This window comes from Vipera ursinii, assembly GCF_947247035.1.
Source record: "Vipera ursinii genome assembly, chromosome: 1".
Classification (NCBI taxonomy): domain Eukaryota; kingdom Metazoa; phylum Chordata; class Lepidosauria; order Squamata; family Viperidae; genus Vipera; species Vipera ursinii.
In genome coordinates this window covers 286,470,462-286,475,294 of record NC_139512.1, presented here as the reverse complement: position 1 = coordinate 286,475,294, position 4,833 = coordinate 286,470,462, and the positions used below count along the sequence as shown (strand labels likewise).

General features: G+C 40.3%; 1 long non-coding RNA gene across 1 annotated transcript; it reads right to left on the bottom strand.

Moving 5' to 3' along the window:
* Positions 1–869: 869 nt before the first annotated feature.
* Positions 870–4,554, bottom strand: LOC310632447. The gene is made up of 3 exons (XR_014490854.1): positions 4,325–4,554; positions 3,741–3,938; positions 870–2,440 (listed from the first exon to the last, which is right to left on the bottom strand). It is a non-coding gene; the product is annotated as an uncharacterized lncRNA (long non-coding RNA).
* Between the last annotated feature and the right edge of the window lie 279 nt (positions 4,555–4,833).

Here is a 4,833-nt window from a genome sequence, read left to right as displayed (position 1 = left end):
GAAGTTCATCGATCACCTCCTGCAGATCGCCAGTGGGTTTGGATATAATTCTGTTTTGTAGCTGCTCGTCCCTCAAGCCCAGTACTACACGGTCACGAATTCTTATTTCAAGATTATCGTATTTACATCGTACTGCGGCTTCCCTGACGGCAGCGACAAATTTTTGTATGGACTCTCCCGGCCTCTGGTTTCTTTTCTCGAAGATGCGCCGCCAGAATAGTTCGGATCTCCTAGGTGTAAAGTGGACCTTTAGTTTGGCTAGGAGATCGGCATACGGCACGCTTGAGACCGGTTGCGGTTGACACAGACCGACAGCGACTCGATAGACCGGTGTGCCGCAAATCGTCAGTAATGCTGCCGCTTTTTTCCGGTCGTCTGTGATTCCGTTCACTAGCAGGAACCCTTCGACCTGTCCGACGTATTCTTCCCAATCTTCGGGGAAGTTTGGGTCGAATTCCTTCAATGACCCAATCTGCGCCATTCGGAGAATTTTTCTTATTCTGCTGCGGCCGCTCGGTTGACTTTGACACGTATTCGAATTTGCCGCCTTTGCGCGACAATTCCGCCAATTCTCTGGTCTTCTGTCTATCCCACCTTCGTCGCCAATTGTTTGGTTCTGATAGACGAGGACTCAGAGTGGTTTAACAAGGAATGAGTTTATTGAATACACAAAGTCAACTGGCAACTGTCAAATGTTGCAACCTTTTTATAGTGGAACTGTTTGAACTGTAACCAATCGTTGGAGACTATTTTCCCGCTTCTTGTTTATGGCAACCAATGATTGCAACAGAATCTCCCGCTCAAACCCCACTACTTTTGCAATCTGCAATCTTCCCTGTTTGCAACTATTTACATACACAACAAAGAGCATGTGTAGCATCCCAGACAATCTTGCGGACCCTGGTCAAGCAACACTTATAAGCTATGTTCTGCTTGGAAGGCAGGGAACTGCCAGTGGTCTTTTCAGCCATCCTCACCACTCTTTGCACCGCCTTCCTGTCTGAAGTAGTTATGCTTCCAAACTAGGCTGTGATGCTGTATGACAGGATGCTCTCGATCGTCCCTCTGTAGAAAGTGTTAAGGACAGGGGAAGAAAGATGTGCTTTTCTCATGCTTCACCAGTGTCTCGCGGTCGAGCAACCAAGCGAACATCAGGTAGATAATGTTCCAAAGGGCAGGCAGGATGACAGAAAAAGCTCTCTTTCTTGGGTCTTGCCAGATGGATGGAAACTGGGCATTCCCCTCCTACTCGACTGGATGGGATGGGTTAAGTAGAACTGAGGAGAGGCGATAAATCAAACAACCTGGTCATGCAGTGAAGGGCTTTTAGAGTTACAACCAAGATCTTGACCTGCATGCAGAAGCAAACAGGCAACCAAAGCCGTTCACGGACCCAGAGGTGTAACATACACATCCAGGAGTGAATATAACTGCTACATTCTGTGGTATCTGTAGTTTCTGTGTTCTCTTCAGGGGCAGCCCCATGTAAGGCACATTGCAGTAGTCCATGTAAAGCCTTCCTGCTTGTCTCCCATGTTTTTAAGACTTGCTTTTCTAGCTATTAACTTAGATGAAAGGCTTGCTGATGTTGCATATTCTTTTCTGCACTTAATTTTCCATTTTACTTTTGTTCTAACTCGTTCACGTCTCATTTATAAACAAATATTTTTACACACACACACACACACACACACCCTGCATCTGTTTTGCAGAGAAGGCATTTCTCACTTTTCTTTTTATTTTGTTCCTATTGTGTATCGCTCTTTACTGATAATAGCATTTTCAAAAGCTAATGTAAACTTACCTACAGCCTTTTATTTCCTAAGGCTTCATCACATCTACCAGTAGAGGGCACTGTAGTTCTAGACATTAAAACATCCTCTGTTTTCTGTCCCCCTTTTCTATAATTACTCTTCTTATATAAATAATGTTTTAATTTGTCTCACACTGGCCCCTTTCTCATTTTTATCCTTTCTGTTGCTGTTCCTAGATTTCCAGAGGATTATATGAGAATGACAAAATGACTGATTTGGCCTAAAAACAGAGAAGAAAGAAAAATGGTCAAGAGGACAAAAGAGATTGACTAATTTTTATATCTAACAACAACACATATACATTATATTCTTATGATGTACATGATCTCCCAATCATTGCAAGTAACCAATAACCTATCTTGTATACAGTCCATGATCCAGATGGTTGCCGTTTTTGAGACATCCCAGCTCCTGCAAGGGCAGATAAGTAGCTGCAAAATACATAGAATAACAATCTATTACACTGCAGCAGCAACTTGGCAATTTGTAGGCCTGCACAGTCTGCTGCCCAGATTCCCCACTATGGATGGGCACCTTCAAGGCTCTGCTTCTTCCGGTTCATAACTCACTCTCTTTAAAACAGGTTTGGACTGGAAAGACTTTCCAACAGTGGACATCTATTGGCACTGTAAGAAACAAGAAACAGAAATAGGATATCCAGAAAGGGAAAGTACAATTTCTGGAAGAGTTGCCAGCCAGAGGTTCTTTTTCTGAGGCACTGATTCTAGAAACATCCATTGATGCCAAGCCTTGACAACTTCCCCAAGACAATGACTTCCCTTGAATCTGTATCCTCCCTCCACATTTCAATAATAAGACATTTACAGTACAACTAAAATGAGTCATTTTTAGCACAATTCAATGCATCCATATTCCTAAGAATTGAGTGTGATAAGACTTACTCCCAGATAAACACTACAAGTAGTCCTCATTTACTGACCCAAACTGGGACTGGCAACTTAGTCATTAAACAAAATGGTCACTAAATGAAACCACCATGGTGCTTATGATCTTAGTATAGCTCTCCTTTGTTTTACAGACCTGCGAAGATTGTGAATGTGGCATTCATCGCCATGCTACTTTTTCATCGTCATTGTAATTGTCAATAGTCACTATACGAGGCAGTGGCTAAACACTGGCTACCTCTAACCTTAATCTTTCACAGTAGAAACAAGATTGTAAAATGGCTGTAACGCAAAAGCAATCCCTGTTGGTTTCCTAGGTATTAATACTGGAGAGAAGAGATTGGAGAACCATTTGTCTGAAATGGTATAGGGTTTCTTGAGTGGGGGTTGGACTAGAAGACCTCCAAAGTCCCTCCCAACTCTCTTGTTCTGTTATTCTATCTTATTTTTTTAAACTGCCAATGGAACCAATCCTAACATTTGTCTTACATAATTATTATGCGGCCAGGTTTTTAAAAAGTGAAGTATTAAATGAATGAAAAAAGACGAACCCCTCCATAAGATGAAGCTGAACTAAATATGCCACTTTTCAAAAAAGGAAAAGATTATAAATATTGTGCCAGCCCATCTGTTATATTGCCTTGCTTCTTGCTGAGAGATCACATCCCCGTATGTGTCATTGCAAAGGAAAGCCAAGAAGATTGTTTGCAAAATAGAGTTATAATATGTATGGTATGAAATACACTAAAAAGTAAAACAGCATATAGTGCAACATGAAACCAATTGAAAAAGCAAAACAAAACAAATGTTTGCTGTCTTCAGTTTCCTTTGCCAATCTGCATATTATACAGGAAAGAAGCAAAATATAGAAATAATTTATTGTTAATGTTGCTGCCAAATACCACAATATTCTCTCTGGAACTCAGTACTATCTAAGAGATCTAGGATTGCAATGTAAAATTCTTTCACTGTAGTCACAGCAACCCAAATGAGACGAAGAGTCATTGCTATTTAGCCATACCTTAAGGCTTAGAGGCATAAGGTGTACTGCAGAATTAAATCCCAGGTTTCGTTTCATGCCTCCCTCTTTCTCAGAGAACTGGTAGCCACCATTTCCTCAGGTATTTTCCTCTTTCAGTAACACAAATGTGACAGTTGTCAGCAAAGCCACAAAGTAGCTGCATCCTTTCCTAGTAGGTGTACAGGTAGCCAAATAATCCTAGGAGAAGATTAAGTTTTTAAATTAATTTAATGTTTGAAGCCTGATTCTGAAGCATTGCCCAGTTCTCTAGTCTAGTACTTTTTCTGTAAATAGCATTATCCATGCAATCTCAAGATGTAACACATTGTTAATTGTTATCTTGGAGATAAAGCTGGGTAACCCTTTGTTGGCACACCTGAGATGTTCCACCTTAATGTTGTTTTATAAGGCTGCACACGTTATGAGCTAAATGCCGTTCACTCAGTGGGTACCATTGGAATTATTTTAAATCTGCATGAAATCATACCTGAGTGATATCCAGGATTCTGAGGTATTTTGGAATTATTTTAAATCTGCATGAAATCATACCTGAGTGATATCCAGGATTCTGAGGTATTTCTTACCTTATGAAGATTCTTATGACTGAAGAACTGGTTCACCAACTTTTTATTGATTGAGATATATAATTTATATGCTATGTTCTTGTGAGTTGAGCCTTTTAACTTTTAACATACAGGTTTGCACAAGAAAAACACTCTGTTCTTTCTGGGCTTTTGGTGTGTGAAAGAACGGGTGAGAACATAAAACAGCCCCATCTCTGCTGCAACATTAAACTTCATATGGAATTTCCAGTTTTTCAGGAAATATTGTAAGAATAAAGATCATTGCTTACTCTTTAGCTTAAATGATTTATGTTCTTTCAATCACTTGTAGAAAATCCTACTTCTAAAAAACGCAAAAGGAAGTACTTCCTTGTGAGTAGGGTGTGTCTTGGAAAAGGCTGACATGAAGAAATAAACACTATTCCATCACTATAAAGCAGACCATTGTCAGGAGATAACAGAGCTAAACCCATTTTTCTGTGATCAGATAAGGGCTTAAAGTCAAAGGGCTTGGTTTGGCAAGCTGCTGA